Source organism: Gouania willdenowi, chromosome 16 (assembly GCF_900634775.1).
Source record: "Gouania willdenowi chromosome 16, fGouWil2.1, whole genome shotgun sequence".
Taxonomy (NCBI): Eukaryota; Metazoa; Chordata; class Actinopteri; order Blenniiformes; family Gobiesocidae; genus Gouania; species Gouania willdenowi.
Window position 1 is genome coordinate 4,584,979 of NC_041059.1, and position 23,319 is coordinate 4,608,297.

Genomic DNA, 23,319 nt, shown 5'->3' on the forward strand with positions numbered 1-23,319 from the left:
TATGTTCAGCTCGCAATGCATTATGGGGCGGTTGAGTATGTTGTGCCTACCGTGCACACTTAAAAAATGTCCCCATATAGTATACATCCGGGTATTTCTTGCATACTCAATCTTTTCATACTATCTAACGTGAACGCACTACATACTCATTTTGACGCCAGACTTAGTATGAGTAGTACGTTAGTGTGACATTTCCAACATGAGCAATGACATTGTTTTCTGTATTATCCTAGAAATCTGTTGCTACTTAGCTCCAGGCTAGCATTATTACAGCTTTTGGTATTATTAGCCTGCACATCAAATTGAGCTGTTGGAGCAATGTGTCCCATGTGTCATTCATCTTCTCTGAGGGCCGCAAGGTCTGCTGGTAATAATCTCCACCTCACATCCATTCAAACACAGACAATTTCAACTCAGATTGACCTACTGTACATGTGTTTTTTTAAGATTATGGGGGGATGCCGGAGAATCCGGGGAGAACATGGGAAACGTGCAAACCGAGGCATTTCTTGTGAAGCAAGAAGTGTAACTATCACCAACGTGCAATTGTTTCATCCTATTTACTCTTTTTTTTAGTCTGTTTTGCATGCTCTGCTGCTGGGCAAACAATAAAATATCATTATTGCCGGTTGGAGGAAAAATGATATCATGGAACATGCAAACTACACTAAGAAATATCTTATGGAATAAACGGAATACACGTTCTGAAATGGAAACATCTCTCTGATCCTCTGTTCATTTATTTTCTCTACTTTTTTCTTTGTTTGAAATTGAGTCGAAAAACTAAACAGAAAAGTGTACCGTGACACAGAAAATAGAAGCAGACGTAGTATGAGGCCCCCAAAGTGAACGCTGAAAATGATAATAAAATACACGAAACAACAACAAGGATACAATAAAATATACAAAAAAATAAATTAAAAGACATAAAAAAAATCAATAAAAGACAAGAAAAACACAGAAAATACTCCAGTAACGCACAAAGCTACTACAAAAATGAACAAAATGAAAACAAAAATACACGAAATGACTCAAAATACAGAAAATGACAACAGAAATACACAATATGACTCCAAAAGAGATATATTTTACAGGAAAAATACACTAAAGGACAACAGAAAAGCACATAATAAACAACCATACCAGAGTTTCAATAAAACACACCAAACTAATACAAAAATTTACAAAACAACAACAAAATACCCAAAATGACAGAAAATGACAACAAAGGTACACAAAAAATTTAGAAAAACCCCAAAGAAATGGCAAACCACAGTACTACAAAAAGTAAAACGACAACAGAAATACACAAAAAAGACTTTAAAAAAAAATGCAAGCACACAAACATACACAAAATGTCAGAAAAACACACAAAAAACTCTAGAAACACAAAAAAATATTACAAAAATTAACAGAACAACAACAGAAATACAGAAAATGAATAAAAAAAACATACAAAATTACAGAGAATGACAACAAAAGTACACACAAAGGCAAGAAAAACACCACAAACAATGACTCCGCAAACCCACAGTATACGACAAACAAAAAAATGACAACGGATATACACAAAAAGGCCCCAAATAATACAAAACGACAACAAAAATGACGAAAAACACACCAAAGGAATGACTCTGCAAACCACAAAACTACAAACAAACAAAACAACAACAGAAATACACAAAAAAAAACAAAAAAAAAATGCAAATGACAACACAAATAAACAATATGAATCCAAAAGAGATACATTTTACAAGGAAAAATACACAAAAGGACAACAAAAAAGCATATAATAAACAAACATACACAGAATGACAGAAAAACACACAAAAGTTACTCTTTGTTCTTTCCTGTGTTAATGCTCAGATTGATCAAAATTCTGAATGCTGACATGAAAGTACATAATATGGCCCTTCAATCAAACAAACAGTGATAAAAGTGGTTCACCTCTGCCCTATAGTGTTATTATTTGGACTCATTCAGTCTTACGTTGAGGATTTCCCACAGAAACCAGCTCCATGCCTCATGGCTTCTGTGAATTCCAGTGGAATGTTGCTTAGCGTCAGCACTTTTCCTTGGCTGTCAGTCGTCTTTATGTTCCTTTACAATGGCTGGCTCACACACCAGTGGGAAAATGTGCATGTGTGTGTGTGTGTGTGTGTGTGTGTTCTGTGCTCTCGTGTATTCTTCTGTCAGTTGTTTTTTGCCTGATCAGCATCGCTGTGGAACATGCTGGAGGAGCTTTGTCTGTCTCTAAAATAGAGATCTTATTTTTGGACGAAGTGGCCTGTGCTGTTCTTTTTTATACTTTTTTTTTTATACAGATGAAAAGTGACAAAATGTGACACCGGGGTCAGCCATGCGGTCAATAATAGCAGGCCTGTGGAAGGTCTTTCGGTCGCACTCCAGCCCTTTAAAATCTCATTATCTCCCTCGTCGGCATCTGCAGTCCATTTTCCTCCAAATGTCACGTTATAAATTGAGAAAGTGAAAATCAGCCGTATTTATTTTATAGGTGAGTTTGAGGAAAGTGACCCACAGACGATGGGAAAGAGAAAGAAACAGAAGAATGGCCAACAATCATGAAAAACTACTAAAGAAAGTTCAATTCTATCCTTTTGCTCCATCTTAGATTCTGTAGTCTGTCCTTGAGGTCTTCAGTCCTGCATGTCTTGTATAGTTACAGTATTTACTCTAACACACCTGATCAAAAAGATATTTATTGTTGTCTTTTTTTTTTTTTTTTTTTTTTTTTAACAGAACGTGATTCTGGTTTATTAAGTCTTGGTTTGAAACAGGAGTCAGACTTTTAAAACAGGCAGGACTGTGGCCATCGCTTGTTTTAAATTTTAAATTTCAATTATTATTCTCCTACTTGTACACTTCTCAAATTTCTCTAAATGTGAGTGAAAAAAAAGTCATTTATAAATTAAAATCTGAACAATATTTACTACAAATTAGTGCCCTTAACTTAAATAAATGAGTAGACATTAGTTTTATTTGACTTACTATCAGCCCTTATAAACCAGCAATGAACCAACTTGAGGAAAATATGTAACATTTTAAACATGGAAAGGTTTGTGCCTATAATAATAATTCAAAATAAACTCATTTGTTTCAGCAAATGTCCTACAGAATGTTTTATTTTAATTATTTATCTTTTCTTTTTAAAATCAAAAACCAAACTGAATTTTTTTTTTTTTTATCATGATACATTTTGCAAAATTACACTTGTTGAATATTTACGACATAAATATTTACCACATATGTGTTTTTGTTTTTATGATAAAACTTAATAATTACTTTGCTAAGAAAAAAACAAGTTTATTCTTATAACACTTGACAAATCATGACTCTTTGTGTTCCGTTAAGAACAAAATCCCAAGTGCAATTTTTTTATTTTCATTATTGTGGAGTAAAATTATGGAATCATTTTTAATAACACATTTTTAAAATTTTAATTAATAATTTTAAATAAATATTTAGCTATATATATATATATATATGTGTGTTTTGCTGTATTTATATACATTTACTGCTAAATTCTGTTAATACCTTGGGGGAAAAAAGAAACTTGAATGTTTTTGCAGATGGGCCAATCGGAAACAGCTTAGGAAACTATGGTGAGATTTTCATTTATTCTCAAATTAAAAAACCCACTAGAATGTGAAAATGCAACCCAATAATTGCCAAACTGAGGTCAACTACAAACTCAACTCATTCTAATTGACACAGGTTCAATGTTTATATCTGCACCGACCGGCCTACAAATAACTAAAGGGGGGAATAACAAACCAAATACTTTCTTAAACTCACAACTAAACTAATGCAACAAACTCTTCAGATGAAACTATATAAATAATTAAATGCTTAAATATGAGCTTAACTACAATTTCTGAAATATTTCTCAGAAAATAATAAACTATATAGAACATGCTGCAGCTTCCTCTCCCCCAGTGGCTCCATCAGGTGGTTGATTCCACTTTAGCTCCGCCCTCTATAAAGTGGCCATCTTGGGCGGTGCCCTTACCTTTAGGAGCTGCTGGAGAGCTGTGTGCATGAGCAACATGGTGAGTTTCAACCTAAACAGAGCAAACATTATCAAATCTTACTCAATTTAACTCACTGTCAAGTAATGTTTGCAAAGGAAAAATGTGTGTATTTGTCATGAAAATTAATAAACTCAATATAAAGTGTAAGTCCACCCTAAAACCACTTTTTTCCCCTGCTGAGTACATGGTTGGCTATGAAGTAATGTAGTTTATTGATCCTAGGCCCACTCTTCACATTTTTAGGTCGGTGAATTATAGAATGAACCTACCGTGAAAGTTTCCCACGGTAGACAGCGGGCATGCGCGCCTGGCGAACTGTGCATGCCCGCGCAGGTGCGCGCAGAATTAGGGTTTATCATAGTAGGAAAAATTAAGGTAGCAAAATATTGTACGTACTCGTGTAAATATTTACTATGCTGTTAGTGCGCATTGCGCCTGTAGGAGGCTTTCACGCGTAGAATTATTTTTCACTACACCGGGTTACCCGACTCAAAACACCACTCACTTTGTTCTTCTTGTTCTTCTTGTTGTTGTGTACACTAGTTAAAATCACTACTCCTCTGTTATTCATGAACGGATCGGGCTGAAATTTGGTAGCTATAATCTATGGATGTGTACGCATTGACGCTCGGAGCTCGATTTTTGATTTGGGCCCCAAATGAAGAAAAGAAAACAAAGTCGATTCCTCTTTTATTTGCAAATCAAATATAACGATGGTTGGTGGTACCAAATCATTGACACATTCCAATTTACAAATGGGGCCTATTACCCCATACGTGTTATGGGGTCCCCATTTTTCCAATTATTACTCCTCCGTTAGTTCCGATTAGATTAGAATGCAGTTTGGTATAAATACTCGCTTGGAACCCTTGTTTTGAAATGGGACCCAGGGGTCCACCCCCCATTTCCGATAGTTTCCAAATTTATGGGAACATAGTCGTGTGATATATCGTTTCAAAGGTAATTCAACGTAGATTATGATTATGCCTCACACAATTCTATTAGGGGCTCGGATAAAAGAGTGGCCCACACCTCTTTTATTATAGTTGTCTTCTTATTTATTTGTGAGTCAAATATTGCGACAGTTGGTGGTACTGAATCATTGACACATACTAATATATGAATGGGGCCCATTATTTCGTATGTGCCACCGGGGGGCCCCATTTTTCTAATGACTACTCCTCCGTTAATGCTCGTTGAATCGGGCTGTAATTTAACATGGATGTTTTATGAGCGGGTGTCAAGAGCCTCTCTGAGACCTTTTTACTTGGTGGAACCAAGTCATTTGACTGAATTCTCGGGAATGTGGTATGTGCTATTCGGCGCGGAGAAGTTCCGCGGGCCAGACCATAGTTCATCTGAACTTGTTGTCTAACTATTTACATTTAGCGTTTTTAGTTGTACAATGTCAGTGACTGCCTTCTATAGGTTGCACACTGCTATTACAATTTAATTTTTCTATTGGCTGAGATTAGATCAGTGATGTCACTAACATCACTGTTGGCCCCACCCCTCATACAAAAGATGGGAGGAGGCACTATGTTTCCTCAGTGAGCATTGAATGACCGCTCCATGTGGAACTATCCAGCACTGTGGGGGTGGGGCTGCAGTGACTGGGCGTGTCCTAACTAATCTAGTAGCCACGCCCATACTCAAGAATTTTTTTTAATTTCCCCCTAGTGGCAGGCCAACAAACCTTGGGGTGTACTTAAACGTTCAGTGGAGTAATTAGTGACGGTGAGATGAAGCCTCATGAGGCATCGTACTACTTGAGTCAATTGGTTTGAGAATAAATAAAAAATATTATTGACGGAACAAACCAGATTTCTGAGTTTAAAAAAAAAGGACAGTATGAGTTCTTACTTTGAAAAGGTAAGTTTTCAACGTACACCATTCAATATCCAGGTCCATGATTAGTTTTATTAAGCTAATATTTAAATTCAATTCACAAATTTGAAGGAATTGCACAAGATGGACACTAAATAGGACAATGAAAGAACAGTTTGAAAAGCCAAATACCATGTTTTCACAAAAAAATAATCTAAATCTCTGTCAGACTCGCTGTCAGCCATCAGAATCAGAATTCCTTTATTAATCCCAGGGGGAAATTGCTTAAAGGTTCAAAGATCGAGTTTATCCCTCTCGACCTTTGAACTTGTGTGCGAGAACTGAACGAGAGCAAGATTTCCTAGAGTGTGAAAAGGCTTAATGTGATGCATTGAATTTTAGTGTTCGTGGAGAACTTTTGTGGCTTTCAGGAATGTCTAAGAATCTAAAGAATGTATGAATAATATAGTTCCCTATATAATAAATATAGGAAAAATATTTTTCTGTGTGTACATTTTCCTAAAAGTGGTTCCAATGGGATTTGAACCCAGCTCCTTCAGGTCTCTAACAAATCGTTCAGTACTGTTCTCCTACCACGAGACCACCAGTCTTTTGACATGTTAAGATGCTGTATAATGGTTCTTCTACTGAACTAGGAATAAAACACTGAATGAGATTATGTAACTTGGACATTGATGTACAGAATGGAACATTTTTCAAAAAAATAACTGCTGAATTGTGAGACATACAGTTGGATGAAACATACAGTTTCATCCATACTGATACTCCCTCAATACTGTCCTAAATCTTCCAACTCTCTCTCCCTTTAAACTTCATCAACTATATCTAAACTAGCAAAAAACTATCCAGAGTCTGTTATCAAATTTAAATAAACTCTAACAAAACTCTGAACTAATCCCAACTTTCCTTATAATCCCACAGGTGAAACAGAGTTTGACGGGTTTATGTTGCTATCAAACCACCCGACAAACTCTGCAGTCTGAACCGTTTCCTGAAGCAGTCACACGCTTGTCATCATTTCGGCTCCTCCCACAAACAAAGCAAGCCTCGATGCACAGTTTGCGGAAACACTACCCTCCATTACTCGACACAAGCTTCGTGGCCTTGGCACATCATCACAACATCATTAATGGTGAGTTTCAACTTAAACAAAGCAATTATTATCAAACTGCTGATCAAATGAACTCATTCAGCCATTTTAGATTTTAAAGACCCACAGAATATTTTTTACTATGACAATCTGAAATCTGACACCAGATTATAAAATATTTCCTTTAAATCCTGAACACAGAAATTTGAAACAGTTTGTGAAGCCTAGCTCCACAATTAAATTATAAAGGATTGAATGGCTTTCTACGTTTTAAGGAATATATTTATGACCTATTTAATGTATTTAGAAGAAAATGGCAGAATTTGCTTTACACAGAAGCAATGAAGTGGGTCCACAAGATTAAAATAGGTCTCTGATTCTGAATCCCACTTCTGGCACCTGAGCCATGAGTTGAGAACCTCTTTCCTTATAGCAGGAGAGCCTTTTTTTCTTTTTTTTTTTTAAGCACTTACAGAAAATGAACGGGCAAATTCACATGAATCGATTGCATCAGCGTGAAATGCCTAAGAATATTAATTTTCGCTTCCATCTCACAATACAAGAAAGTATCTGGCTCAGCCCCCCTGTTGCTTTTTGTGTTCAAAGGTTTATTCTTATTCACAGCATATACATTATGGTATGTACTTTTGTGTGATTTCAATACACTAGTTCAGTGCCCATAGGTTGTGTTTGAAAGTAGGACATCATCACTGTAGAGGTAGGACTGATGACATCATAACTGTAGAGGTAGGACTGATGACATCATCACTGTAGAGGTAGGACTGATGACATAATCACTGTAGAGGTAGGACTGATGACATAACTGTAGAGGTAGGACTGATGACATCATCACTGTAGAGGTAGGACTGATGACATCATCACTGTAGAGGTAGGACTGATGACATCATCACTGTAGAGGTAGGACTGATAACATCATAACTGTAGAGGTAGGACTGATGACATCACTGTAGAAAATCATACCGTGAAATAATTTTTTTCATAAATGCTTTACAAATTACTTTATTAACGGTATCATTTTAGTCCAAACAAATCCAATGTCGCACACCCTTGAACCAAGCAGCGGCCATGTTGAAACTCTCAGGTCCCACCCCCCATGTGCCACTCCACGCACTTTTAGTATACAGTACACACATTGTATCTCCCAATGGATGCTTCTTATCCCTCACTCCCATCCACTACTATGCATTTTTTTGGTATAGCTACTGCATGATTTATCTATTTTAAATTATATTTAGTAATTATTAATCATCATAAATTATGTGTAAGTTATATACTGTATTACTTAGACCAGTGGTTCCCACATTGAGGGACGTGTGACGGGGAGACGCAAGACTGCTGAATATTGAGCATTAAAAATAGAAAATTATTTTGCACATTTTACCAATTTTGTTAACTTTTTTCAAGAAATTTACGTTGAAATGTCCTTTGATCTCCTGCAAGCTGTCAGTCTTCCTCAGAGGCGTCTGCTGATCGCTTTATTGTGTCTTTATGGGGTTCTTTCTGGACGTGGCCAAATTGACAGTTCTGTCGCACAGAAAAAACACGCCCAGAAAGGACACATCCAAAGCGATCAGCAGACGCCTCTGAGGAAGACTGACAATTCACAGTTGTAACATATCAGGGGATCAAAGTACATTTCCTGAAAAAAGTTGTCTGAATAAATGAAATCTTAACATACCATTTAAAAACAGTGCAGCCAATGATTACGTTCATACATACTCGTGTGTTTACAGACAATCTAAAAGATAAAAACAGTGTTGCTTTTTTTTCTTTTTTTTGGCGCTGCTGCCCAAATTAATGTGTATATCCAGCGTTTGTATGATTTGTGATGGCATCTGTGTCCTTTCCTCAGCGCCTTCCAATTCCTCTGCTGTCTACCCTCCGTGAGTGCTGGAGCCGTTAGGGCCTCGCCTGCTGATTTATTCATGATATGACTTTTAATATCATTTACTGGGACATGGAAGTCTGCATCTCAAATAGGCCTACAGGCACCTTTGTGTGCCTCTGTGTGTGTGTGTGTGTGTGAGTGTGTGAGTGAGAATTCACTGCATCATGCACATGTATGTGCGCGTGTGTGTGTTTGTGTGCACACGCAGGAAGTCGACTGCGGCGTTCTCGCGCAATTACGCCTGGATTTCATTTATTGTAACAAATTGTGTTTGTATAGCAGCGCGGTAAGTTTAGACTAGTGAGGAAGAGGAGGAGGAGGAAGAGGACCTGATGATGACATATAATAGGGTTGGGGTCAATTACATTTTTCATTTACATTTACGTTTTTTAATTACCCATGTTACCCATGTTCAATTACGATTACAGTGACCAGCAATTTTTTTCAGTTACAGTTAAATTACAATATTTTTTTTATCCTCAGAAAGTCAATTACAATAGCATTTTCAATTACTACAGTTTAATTACAATTAATCTCAATTACTGAGCCTGAAATAAATAACCTAGCTTTCTGTTAGCATCTCTAATGATAAATCAGCTGTAAAATACACTAAAAACAAATATCTATCATCTAATTTCTTTCCTATCTATTGATTACTTTGTTTGGCTTCCTAATCAATGAAAATGTAGGTTTTGAAATTTGTGTTGTGAGCATGTGAGCCTTTTTTGTGTCAGTATACCCCTAGATTTATATATTTTAAAATGGTAAAATGTGGGGAAGCTTGATAAGAAGCACATTTTAATATTTTTAACTACATATGTATAGCACTGCACATAGAACATGGTTCCACAGTTTTGCGTTAAATTATAATTGACAATTTTTATAGAATTTTCATGGCAATTAATTACAAAGTCAAACTGAAGGTCACGTTGCTAAACAGCATTTATTTTTTCTTTTCAATGTTGTCTTTTTTTTTTATTGCTGATATGTTTACCTTCACCACAGAGGGAATATTTTCACCAGCAGTTATTTATTTATTTGTTTGACTGTTAGCAGGATTACGTCAAGAGTACTTCATGGATTTTGACATGTGGCCCTTGGACTAATTTTGTGAACGCACAAAATCACTCCCAAAAAACTCAAAAGGCAACTAAAATAAAATTATGAAAATTTCACACAAAAAACACAATTTTTTTTTTTTACAAAACTACAAAAAAATACACAATGAGAACAGAAGTACACGACATACGCGTAGAACTATAAATAGAAGTATAACATGTTTCCCGAGTTCAGCGTTAAATAATAATAATAAACACATTTTTTTTTTGAATTTTCATGGCAATTGCAATTACAAAGTCGATTATCTGAACTCAATGATTTAATTACAATTACAATTAAAATTACACCATTATTGTAATTATCAATCACGCGATTACAATTATAATTGACCCCAACTCAGCATGTATGTGAGTGAGTTTAAAACATGAAGCTCTCGTTCATTCTTTTCCCGTAAATATCCAATTATCTCACAAACAGAAGATTTAATTTTAAAACGGAAAAATGCTGCTTGTCTGGTTTTTGATTTTTCTGTATTTCTGTTTTGGTTTTAAGTCAGTAAAACAAAACAACCACACTGTTTATTTGTTATTTTGATTTGGTTTTAAAACAGAACAACCAAAGAACGAAGGGTACACGGATTGCGTTTGTGTGCACATACAGGAATTTGACTGCGGTGTTCGAGTGCAATTATGTATGCACATGTGAGTATTTCATTTATTGTAACAAATTGTGTTTGTATGGCAGCACGGAAAGTTTAGGCCTGTGAGGGGGAGGAGGACCTGATGATAACTGCATATAATAGGGTTGTGAATGTGATTGAGTTATCATCAGACAACAGTAGGAAGACATTGTGCAACGGCCAATTGCTATAGCGATGGGGGCCGATACCAATCTGTTTAGCAGCATAGGGTGTGGAGAGGAATGTGGGAGGAGGTGTCTAGTTTCTGTGGTGGTGGTGGTGGGAGACCATTTTGGGAGCCAAAGTGTGTACTCGACTCGTCGTTGTGTGCATGTTTGTGTTTAATTTATTGCTTTGTGTGTTTGTTGGAACACGTTCGACGAAGAAAGGAGCAAATCTGAGGCAAGATGCAAACCGTCCACATTGCGTTAAACAAATGAAATGCATATTTGTGCATCGTGTGTGGAAATCTACTTATTACTCTCCGTATGTGTGTCTGCGTTTGTGTGTGTGCAGAGGTTTTTGTCTTGGCATAACCGTACCTATTAGCGACGATAATTAAATGATAGGGAATAGGTGGGTGGATGGAACAGGAGGCAGACAGAGAAAGGGGGGGTGGTGGTGGGGGTTGGAAAGCGTGATTTAATTTGGTTATGATCTAATTTGCTTTGATTAAAAATGTATGCAAATCCCTCTTAGCATAAGGGCTCAGTGAGGAGAGGCGACACCTTCTCTCTCTCTCTCTTTCTTTCTCCCCATTCCTCCACCTTCTCCACCCACTGCTTCCAGTCCTCCTCCTCCTTCTGTCTGCGACCACTAAAGTGAGATGTGTGAATTGGAGAGAGCAACATGTATATATATATGTGTGTGTCTGTGTGTGTGTGTTGTTGAAGCTGTGGCGGTGTGAGGAGCCCACTCACATTGGGTGTTATTGCACTTCATATCTTTTTACCCGAGTGATACAAGCTGGATCTAGGCAAGAGATGGCTTTGTGATACATGTGTGTGGCCCTGCTTATTTACGCGTGTGTGTGTGTGTTTGTTTCTGTGAGGTTGATCAACCTAGAGCCTCAAACTGAAGGTCACGTTGCTAAACAGCATCTATTTTTTTCTTCCATCGTCTTCCTTTTTCTTTTCCTAACTCTTGATTTATCGCTGATCGTTTTACCTTCACCAAGGAGGGAATATTTTCACCAGCATGTATTTATTTGTTGGTTTGTTTTGTACTTTTTGACACCATTTGGTTACACTTTACTTGAAATTTTACATTATGCTGTCATTGTTATGACATGACACCTGTCATTAACATGAATAAGGTGTCATGAAGGCTGTCATTGAGTGTTGTTTGTTACCCTAACCCTACCTAACCCCACTAGATCCCTCCACCTAACCCAAAAAATGCCAACATAGCTCCAAAGGTGCCATAATTTAGTGAACAACAGTTAATGACAGCCTTCATGACACCTTATTCATGCTATTGACAGTGTAATGTCAGCCTTATATATAGAACTTCAAGTAATTTTTAACCTAAGCTAGACCTTAAGCCACATGTAGGCAACTGGTGGTTTGGGGGCCACATGTGGCCCTCGGACTAATTTTGTGAGGTCCCCAAAATAAACGCACAAAATCCATTCAAGAACACCCAATAGACAACTAAGATAAATAAAAATTACTCCCAAAACACATAGGATGAAAATTCTGAAAAATAACAAAAACATTCTACAAAACGACTGAGAACAGAAGTACATGAAATTACAATAAATGACGCAAAATGGCAACAAAAAGACTGCACAAAACAACAACAAACTTACACAAACTAAGAAATAATTTGTGAACCTTGGTTCAGACAATCATGTTTCTGTGGCCCCCGCTGTGATAAAAGTTGCCCATCTTTGACTTACGCCATGGAAGATTCATTAAATTCAATTTTGGATCAGATCCAGATCAATATACTGATTTTGGATCAGTTAAAAAAAATTTATTATCTCAAATTAACCTTGGACTGAATCCAGATTATGCATTTCATCGCAGTTTTCTTCTAAAAATCTTGGTGCCCCGACATTTGGTACCTACTGCTTTCGCCTTTAATTGGCCATGTAATGTTATTGCATTACATGGCAGTGGGCAGCCATTTTGCGGCGGCTGGGGAGCAGTTCGGGGTTAAGGGACTTGCTCAACATCCCACAGTGATGGCCCAGGTGAGGCTTGAACCGGCAACCCTCCGATTACAAGCCCAGCGTCCTTAACCACTAGGCCACCTTCCTTCCAAACCTATAGCTCTGGTTAGAAGTTGGCGTTTGAAAAAAAAAAAGACAGAAGCTGTGTTTCAAGTATAGTTTTTTGCAAAATTAAAGCGATATTTTGAATGTTTCAACAAAGTATAATTACGCTTTAGCGCATTTCCATTGAAAGTTGTTTTGGAGCTTTGTAACTCCCGTAAAATCTCATCCCACGAGACTTCTCTGCAGGAAGATGGACGCTCCAAACCTCCTTATAACACTCTGTATTCCTTTGTTGTTTCACGTCTAATGCGGTGGTAAAAATTTTTAAGTATATTGCTAATAAATGTCTGTCTCCTCTTCTGTCTACAGGTAATTGCGGAAAAAGTGTTTTCATTGCGCTTTTGTGATACATTTCAATATCAAAACGCCTGAACAGACTTCCTCATGGAAGTGTAAAAACTTTTCGCGATATTTGAGTGTTTTTTTTTTTCCTAAATTCAGGTTTTTCCATAAACAGTTTTCATTGCACTATTTAGATTTTGTGCATTTCCAATTCTAATGGAAATACAGCTAGAGATATTGTACACTTTTCTTATGAGAGGTTGGGATTTTCCTCCACAATCAACCACCTACAACCTGAGAAACAAACCTCCTCCATCTCGATCAATGTGCACCTTCCTTGTTTTTTCCCGAGCTTCTCATTCTGCTTTTGAGCAGTTTTCAGGTCGTCCATGTGCTGTACCTGTTTCTATTTGCTCAGAGGCTGTCTTCTCCACCTCTTCAAACGTACTGTAATAAACCCAGGTTTGCTTCTCCTTCCTTTTAGTCTTTTGCTCATTGTCTGACTGCAGTCATTCAGGCAGCTCGCCAATCAGACGATTAGTCATATACTCAAGAAACTAAGCAATTACATTTAGCTTCAATAAGCCAGTGAGTCAGTTGGCCACCTGTCATGCTTTAATGACGAATGCGTTTGACACATACCTCAAGCTGGTTAGTTAACCCGAGTGATGAGCTGTCTGTGCTATCTGCTAACAGCTGAGCTCAGTATAGGTTAAAAAAGGTGGAGCATCCAGTGTTTCCAGATTGGGTTGTTTGCAGTTTTGTGGTTGTGTTGTTTTAAATCAAGGTTTTTCTGACTGTTATCAATGCAGCAGTGACGGAGCTGGTGCAGCTTCGGATGATGTGGGAAGGCTTTTGTTGGTTTACGGTCACTTTGTTCAGGGGTTCTACACCCCATTAGGAGTTGCAAGACACTGGGAGGGGGTCGCCAGATGCCTTCAAGGAACTAAGAATATTTTTTTAACAATTTGAGCCCATTTTTGCTTATTTACACTTTTTCTGCAACTACACCAAACTTGCCATAGTTTAACCATATTTTTGCTCCTTTTACTGCATTTTTGCTACATTTCTCCCATTTCTGCCAATTCTCCATCAAATTTCAATGCCTTTTCTGCACATTTCTTCCATTTTCAAGACATTTTCGGAATTGTTAAACCCTTTCCACCACTTTTCCACCTATTGTCACATATGTTGACCCATTATTGTCAGTTTTAACTTCTTTCCACCATATCTCATGGTTATTTTAACCCAATTTGTGATTTGTCATGCCCATTATTTGCCAGTTTAAACTAATTGTTCCAACTTTTTAAATGACATGACCCTCCCTTCCCCCAATTTCTGCAACTTTTAAGCCAATATTGACACTTTGAACCCCTTTTGCCACTTTTTCTCTCCTTTTTTGGCCACTCTAATTTTCAATTTTAACCAATTTCTGTGGTTTTTAAAATCCCATTTTATCAGTGGATATTATTCAGATGAATAAATAAATGTTATCACAGATTCATACAACAATGGACCATCATTTTGCTGACTTTATGGATGGGCCTTGAAAAGCTCTCCCATTTATTCCCCCTTATAGATGACCCTGTCTCCACATGACCTTCAGGTAAAGTGGGGGTCCCCGGTCTCTGGAATCTTTATTTTGGGGTCGCGGGCTGAAAAGGTTGAGAACCACTGACTTTGTTCAAAAATTATGTTTTATTGTTGGGTTTTTCTGTGATATTTCATTACATTCATTCTCACATTGTTGCGGATAATCAACGTAACGAGCAAAGCTGCACTTGGACAAAGCCTGAGGGTTTTACATTTAATTGCGTATGCATTACGACACTGCCACTGAAAGTCCTATTTGCATTCAAAAACACAAAGTATTTTCTTTATTGTTTGATGTTTTCTAGTTTTTTTTCAGTGTTTCTGCTAAAACAGTCAAACTTTAGCTTTAGATACGTTTCAAACAGAGCTTTATATATGAGTTGTTTTTTTTTTTTTAAACTTGTTGGCTCGTTTACTCAGTCAGTTGGTCAGTCAGTCAGTCAGTCATCATCAACACAGATATTAATGCAGTGTGTCAGTTAACTCAGACATCCAGGGCCGTGTCTACGCTCTTACATAAGCAGGGCGACAGATGCTGAATCATCAGCTGGAAAAGCTCCTTACCCAGAGGGTGCCACGAGTTAAAGAAACATATACCACACACACACACGCACACGCACACACACACGGCCGCATGTCATACACTAATTCACATGAGACCTGGTTCTCATGATTGAACTCTGGACAGATTTAAGGGTAAATCAGAGTGTTGCTGGGAGAAGAATGTAGAGTGGGAGCTACCTTTACCTTTCCCTTACCAAAAAGAAGTATACCTAAAGTGCAACATACTAAGTATACGTACTTAAGTATAGATTAAGTATATTTTGCTCAGTACACTTTTTGGTACCAAGTACACTTACCCAATATACTAGCAGTATACTTCAAAATGTAATATTTCAATACTTGTTGGGACTAAATTGGCCCAATTTTAGTTTACCAAAAGCTTTATTTCATACTGCAAGTAAACTTATACTAATACTATACTAGAATTTGTATACTACTAGAGTCTCTAACCCACTTTCATTTAAATGAGCACTTTTTGTTATAATATACACTGCGATATACTTTTAACTTTATTTCGTGTAGACTTGTTAACTAACTATGCAACCAATGAACCTGTGTTCTGTTTTTTTTTAATAAAAAGGTAAGAATTTACAAGAAAAAGTGTTGCATTTTATCACTATAAAACCATTATGGATGTGGGGAAAAAGGTATTTATTATGGCTGGTGCTTTGATACTGTTTTAAAGGTTTCTCATTTAACACAACTTTGAAGAAGAAGAAGAAGAAGCATTTGATGTGTAGTTTGCCATGAGTTTGTTAGCTGCTTGATTAACCTCTCCATCTTTTACCTCTGTGAGGTGGACTGGGACAAAAATTCAGTCCTGGCATTTTCTATCCAGACCAGTCCACTAGGTTAACAGGACACCGTGTAGAAGCCGTAAGTCAGTGATGCTCAACATGTGGCTTTCTATTTCTTAATTTTAGTTATTATTCCTCCAGAAAACCTTGAAAGGGAAAACTTTTTAACCCCTTTTTAGAGAGAGCCCTGCAGCGCATCACATCCTGCTTCGCAGAGACTGCCCAGTTCTTTGGACTAGAAGTCAGCCTGAAAAAGATGGAGGTCCTCCACCAGTCTGCACCTCGGGAAGAGTACCGCCCTTCTCACATCAACATTGGCGAGACTGTGCTGAAAACTGTCTAGCAGTTTACCTACCTGGGATGCATAATTTCCTCAGATGCCAAAATAGACAAGGAGATCGACAACAGAATGGCAAAGGCAAACGGCGCTTTCGGCCACTGTACAAAAGAGTCTGGAACAACAAGCGTCTGAATAAAAGCACAAAGATCAGTGTGTACAGAGCTGCTGTACTGACCACCCTCTTGTTCGGCTCTGAGACATGGGTTACCTACCGTCACCACCTGAGGCTCCTTGAGCGCTTCCCTCAACGCTGCCTTCGCACCATCCTCAACATCCACTGGAGTGACTTCATCACAAACGTCGAAGTCCTTGAACAGGCGGAGGTGACCAGCATTGAGGCCATGCTGTTGAAGTCCCAGTTATGCTGGTCAGGGCAGGGCACGTCTCCAGGATGGAAGATCACCGCCTGCCCAAGATTGCGCTGTCTGTGGGCACCAAAGAAACGGTACAAAGACTCTCTCAAGAAGTCACCTGGTGCCTGCCGCATAGTCCACCGCCAGTGGTCAGCCCGTCTCCTCCTTCAAGAATACCCGTAGGGACAGTCTTCCGGACAAAAGACGCAGGAGGATGGAGCGCGACGCTGCCCCAGCAGCCACCCCAACAGCTGCTGTGGCTGGTCCTGCCTTTCAAGAATCTGCCTCGTCAGCCACCAGCGAGCGTGCAACCGACGTGGACAGCCCCCTTCATAAACCTTTGTTCGCGTAACCAAGCCAAGATGACGATTTGGCCCCTGAACTAAAATTAATTTGACATCTTCGAACTTGTTTAAAAGTCACAAATTTTATTTTGAACAAAGCTGCACTTGGACCATACCTGAAGGGTTTTGCATTTAATTGCTTATGGGTCATTCCATGTCATTTCAACAAATGGTACTTTGGTCTAAAAAATCTGACATTTTTAATAATTTTTGTGTGTTTTGTTTTAGTTTCATCTGATGAGCACTTTTTGGAGATATAAGCCAATTTAGTGAGGAGGGTATGTGTCGATTTGCACTTTTAAAGGTTTCTCATGTTACGCAACTTTGATGAAGAAGAAGATGAAGCATTTGATGTGTAGTTTGCCATAAGTTTGTTAGCTGCTCGATTAATCTCTCCATCTTTTACCTCTGCCTGCACAATTTATCTGATTAGCGCTGCCTCGGAGCTTGCATCACCCAGTGCTTTTTTGTCTATAACTGCACTCAGGGAGGAGTTTTGTTTTCTTTTTCCTTTTCAATGTGTCTTTAGACACTTGGCACCTATCATCTATTTATGGGAGAAGCAATTGAAACTAACGCTCCTATCTGCCCGCCTGTCTCGCCTTTCAAAAGCACCAGTGAAATGCTGATGGAACAATGACAACCATTGCTGCCTTTTTAGTCCTTCTCATCTCCCCCCATTTTTTTCTCTTCTTCTCTACCTCTTCCAATCTCAGCTCTCAACGTCCCCCCCCCCCCCCCCCCCCCCCCCCCCCCCCCCCCCCCCCCCCCCCCCCCCCCCACCCTCAGCATGGGTGATTCATTTGTCTCCAGCACAATATATAGCACAACACGGGGCTTGCCACTGTCCATATTGCCTCGATACTTATTTGTTGAACACTTGGGGGTTTTCATAAATGTATTTCCAAACTCTCTCCTTCCAGCATTTTCCTTCTTCACCCTTCATTTCTCTGCAGCTGCAAGACTCTCATTCCCAATTTCTCCCACCTTCCTTTCCCATCCTTTCCCTTCCCCATTCTTCTCTCGCTCTCTCCTTCTCATCAGACGAAAGTAAGAATAGAACAGGGGAAGCCCTCTCACCTCTCCCTGCACGTCGGATAATTAGCATATTCATGAGAGGTACCATAAATTATACATGAGATCCAGAGGGGGAACAGGCAGTGGAATGAGACACACACATTTTTATACATACACACACACACACACACACACAAACACCGTGTGTGTGGCACACGTTCACACTTTCTCCCAAACCCAGCTCTGAATCACACGACACAGACAGAGGTACAGACAGGTAATTGGTGAGATAGAGTGTGTGCTACAGAGCGCTAGTTGGCATTGTGCACAAGACACAGCATGCACACATATTGGAAGGCACAAGTGTACGGAATGGGAAAATGCAACACACAGATACACAAATACACACACAGGCACAATAGCTGCAGATTCCCCCACACTCAAAGGTAAGAGGGTTTAGGCACTAAGTAATGCCATTTCAGAGAAAGTCAAAGCTTAATGGAAACTAAAGAGTGGAGAGTGTGAGATTAGGACTGATTTTCAGGTTTTTTGTTTTTTCCCCATGGCTGTAACCAGTAAAAGAGAGAAGAAGAAAACAGTAAATTGCCTGAGGGTCCTTGTGATCATTTCAAGATGGGGTGCCCATGAAAAAATATTGGTTCAACAGCATGAACTCAATTGTTGCTCAGATGAATGTCGTCCTTTTGCTCAAATCTGCAATTTTGCTACTGAAACATTTTTTTTTTATCATCATGGCCAGACATTAAACCGTCTAAATAAATGGACATGACGGGAAAATCTCAGCCACTTAATAAATTAATCATATTATTTGATTCAACTAACCACGCTGTGAATCAATTCGCCTGCTTGCTTTCCCATGACTTGTAAAATGTAAAGTGTCGTGGATTTTAGGACCTTCGTGGGCCAGATCCTGCAACCTTTACCTTTAGAGGGAGCATTGGACTAATATTAAGAAAAAGTGTTATCAAAGTCTATATATACTGTATATATAGGGTCATTCCATGTCATTTCTATGCACTTCGGTCTAAAAAAATTCTGAAATTTTGATTCATACTTTTTTAGATATGGTGATTTTAGTGGGGGGGTATGTGCCGTATTTTGCACGCTCTTATTTTTCTTCCATTTTCAGCTTCCAATATCTCAGGAACTACATCACATAAGAAACTGAAATTTGTTATAGTAATACAGCTCCACCTACTTCCTCAGAATATACAAAAAGATCTGCTATACATCCTAACTGGTGGACATACCAGCTGGGACTGGAACATGTTTGGGTCTTCAGTAAATAACTTAGCATATGCCTCAACTCCCTGTAATTTGATTTAAGCTATGTACATAGACTGTTCACATCACTAATGATTAGTTACATATGCATTGGTTCTTGGGTGACACGCCTTAGAAATCCGAAAAAACCCCCCACTTTTATACTATTTTTATTGGCCCATAACTGCATGTGGGAATGTAAGAAAATCAGATTTTTGTTTTCATTTATAGTATGAAGAATTCTCTTTCTTGGGATATAAAACAATTATTCTTTAGGCGATGACTTCATTTGTATTTTGGAGCCCAACTTGACTTATTTCACCACTCGCCGATATTAAAACTCCTTTACATGAGGTCATTGTAGCTTGCTTCTGTGTCTTATAATTATTTATTGTTTATTAGTTTTAGTTAAATTGATTTAGGGTATGTACAGTTTCTGTTGTAAATATTCAACTTGTTCAATATTTACGACAAAAACTCGACCTGTTTGGGAGCCGATTATCGGGACAAATTCACTCTTAACCCACCGTAAACACAGGATAATCTTATCAAACACAGGATAATCTTATCAAACACAGGATAATCTGGAGTTGGTCAAGAAGGAGAAAAATCAGGACCAAAACTGCCCGATTATTGTAATGTCTGTACTCTGCTTTAATGGAGGAATGTTTCTTGCTAATGCCGCATTAAAAACCGTTTACCACACAACTTAGAGGTTTACTGTGTGTCTGTGTCTCTTTGTTGTCCTGCCATCATTGTGTAATTAAATACACTAAACAGCCTGTTTACACACGTTTAGCTAAAACTATACACATATCAGCCCAATTCAAGTGATGGCGCCAACACTCATACTCGCACACAATTACACAATAAAGAATAAAACATAAGCATACAAAGTAGTTCACTATGAACTTCACATTTGATGTTCAGATACACATAAAAAAGACACATGCCAATCTTAAAAGGCACACTACTGTTACAGTCACTGCATGAATTGATCTTAACTTTGAAGCTGTGGCCTTGCCTCAATAGCTTTCTTTATTAAAAGCGTGATCATATCAATACTGAACTGCACAAGTCTCTTCAGCTGCACTTTTTTTGAATAGCTGAGGTAAAAGTTTGAACAACACACCTGCAGAATCCTCCATTCGTTGGCTTCATTTACATTAAGATAATCTTAATGCTTTTTTCCAGGGAGGGCAATTGAGTAAATCAGATTGGAGCTATAGATGTGCACAATGCTTCCTCTGGATGCGTTGCGTACGGCACTTAAATCAGCCTGTCAGACATGGCAACGTGATGGAATCTATTGAAAGGATGAGGCTATAGTGCAGTGCAGCCGCACCACAGCCTTGACTGAAAGGAAGTGCTGCTATATATACAGTACATATACAAATATGAAGTGTGGAACATTGCAGTCTCTAGCTTGCATACAGTATTATTCTGATTCCCACGGTTTAGCCTGTGGAAAAAACATGGAGCATCCTGACACGTGCTGACATGTTGAGGACAATTAGCAGATCTTGTGTGGTTTGGATTAAACAGAAACACGAGGAACTGAGAGTGATTGAACGTGATTGGTTTACAGCCCTCACTTTGGAGGGAATAGTCATTACCATGTTCAACTAAATCAGGGGTTTACAACCTGCGGCTCTGGAGCCTCATGTGGCTCTTTGCCTCTTTCGCACTGTTTTACCCTACTGATGATGTGTTGTTGCAATAGCAATCCTATCCTAGTCACAGCTTTTTTTATACAATGATTCATATTTTTTCTTTAATTTCTACTCTAAAGCCCATGTATCAAACTCAAGGCTCAGGGGCCAAATGTGGGCATCCAATTTGGCCTGCCTGGAGAAATAAAAATATATAAAATAAATATAAAAATATAAAATAAAATAAAAACCAAAAGATTTCCATTAAAAAAATAAAATAGAAAAGGCTAATCTGTTGCCTGCAAGCTTTCAAAAAAAACAAAACAAAAAACAAGCACATCTCCATGCTGATGAAAACGTGTTAGCTAGCTTGATTTATGAATGTTTTTTTTGGTTGTTTTTTTGCCACAATGCCGCATGTTGTGGCTGAAGTACTTTCTAAATGTGGAGCACATTGCATTTGTCCTTTAAGGGCAAAGCATTCTCCACACAGAAAGTAATTCTGCTCTTTCTCCTGAATATGAATAACTATTTTCAAACGAGTGTGTGCATGTGTGTGTGTGCATGTGGCAGTGGCTAATATCAGATTACAGATGTAAATTGCCAGAGTGGCTCTTTCTCATTATCACTAATAAGACTTTGGCCTTTCTCTCTGCAGCCCCTCGCTACGTCTTTACATACGGTTCCATGATGTGAGACGAGGTGTGTGTGTGTGTGTGTGTGTGTGTGTGTGTGTGTGTGTGTGTGTGTGTGTGTGTGTGTGTGTGTGTGTGCGTGTGCGTGTGCTGAATGTCTAAGACGGTTGTGTGTGCAAAGACACAGTAATAAAGCACACATAATAAAGCCATTGTGCATAAAAGTTTCTCATGATGAGACAAATGATTTCCATTCACTACCTGTCTCATTCTGTGCTTTCCAATTAGTTTATTTCTAAAGATGCTCCACTTGTTGAATACCTCCTTGTCACTTTGTTCCTGTGGGGCTGGTTAGCTGGTTGAGTCTATGGTTTCATTATGGGAAAGAAACTACACTAATTGTTGGTGAAACTAATTTCACAGGATTTTACCTCCAGAAGTTTAATCCGGGGTGGTTGAAAAAAAGTTGCTGATTAATCTTCATTCTCTTTGAGTTTGAATCATTTTAGAAAATGAAATTAAAGCCTCAGGAAATGTGACTCAGCGTGTAGGACGGAAAGCTAACATCACTGCTGTAGAGGACGAGCTGGTACAGAAGATTAATGAGTAAATGAAATGAATGGATCCATAAACTGTTATGCTCTAGAAATGACCCGTCCTTACCTCAGTGTTCTGGTGTCTTTGTGTCTGATGTCAGTCTGTGTTCCGTCAATAATTAAAGGGTACCTGTTAAAGGTGTGCATTGCCATGCATCTGGCAATACAATATATCCAATACTAAACAATTCAATATATTTTGCAATATCAATAATTACCTTTACGTACAAATAGGTGTGAAATACAATTTATTTCTTTTTCTTTTTTTTTTTTTAAACTTGCGAGAACAAGTAAATGGTAACTAACTGTAATTCAATATAAAAAACAAGTGGTATTTTTTTTTTTTTTATCAAACTGTCAAATTACATTTTTCAAAAAAAAGTGAAAATTGAATAGTTCTCCATGTACCGGTAAACATGAAGCAGAATACTTGAATTCCGAATTATTTAATTCTAAACAATTAATTCTGTTTTTTTAAAAAAACATGATGTAACCGTGGCCATCTTCTGAAAAGTTTCACACATTAGCGTGTTAATGATTTGCGTCAATATTTTCATATTAACACGTTAAAATCGATTAATTTGATCATCGCTCCTTCCCGAGCAGAGGAAGTAACGCGCCGTTGTCTCACAGAAGAAGACACAATTCCGTTTCCTGAGCTAATGCAGCTATAGCCTGAGCTAGCAATGGAACACTGAAAACACACGCTTCTAGATGGACAGTTTAGCTTTAAATTATTGCCAGAAGGGGATGTGGACAAGACAAAAGTGACTACGGCGTACTACAGCAAACAACTCTGGAGTAGAAGTTTGGTGCGAGAGTGGGACCGCTTTCCAAACAGGTTAATGACAAGTTAACCAATGCAATTGCTTGTTGGATAACTACAAATTGCCATCCTACAAATGTTGTTGAAGATGTGGGATTGCGTCAGATACTTCAAATTG

At 38.2% G+C, this 23,319-nt stretch overlaps 1 protein-coding gene across 1 annotated transcript in view; it reads left to right on the forward strand.

The window, feature by feature from the left end:
• Window positions 1-4,026: 4,026 nt before the first annotated feature.
• LOC114478223 (polycomb protein SCMH1) overlaps window positions 4,027-23,319 on the forward strand; it is an 89,288-nt gene continuing 69,995 nt past the window's right edge. Inside the window, exons 1-2 of the mRNA XM_028471117.1 lie at window positions 4,027-4,070; window positions 6,822-7,032. The gene's annotated coding sequence lies outside the window, so the exon portion shown is untranslated. The remainder of the gene's footprint in view (window positions 4,071-6,821; window positions 7,033-23,319) is intronic.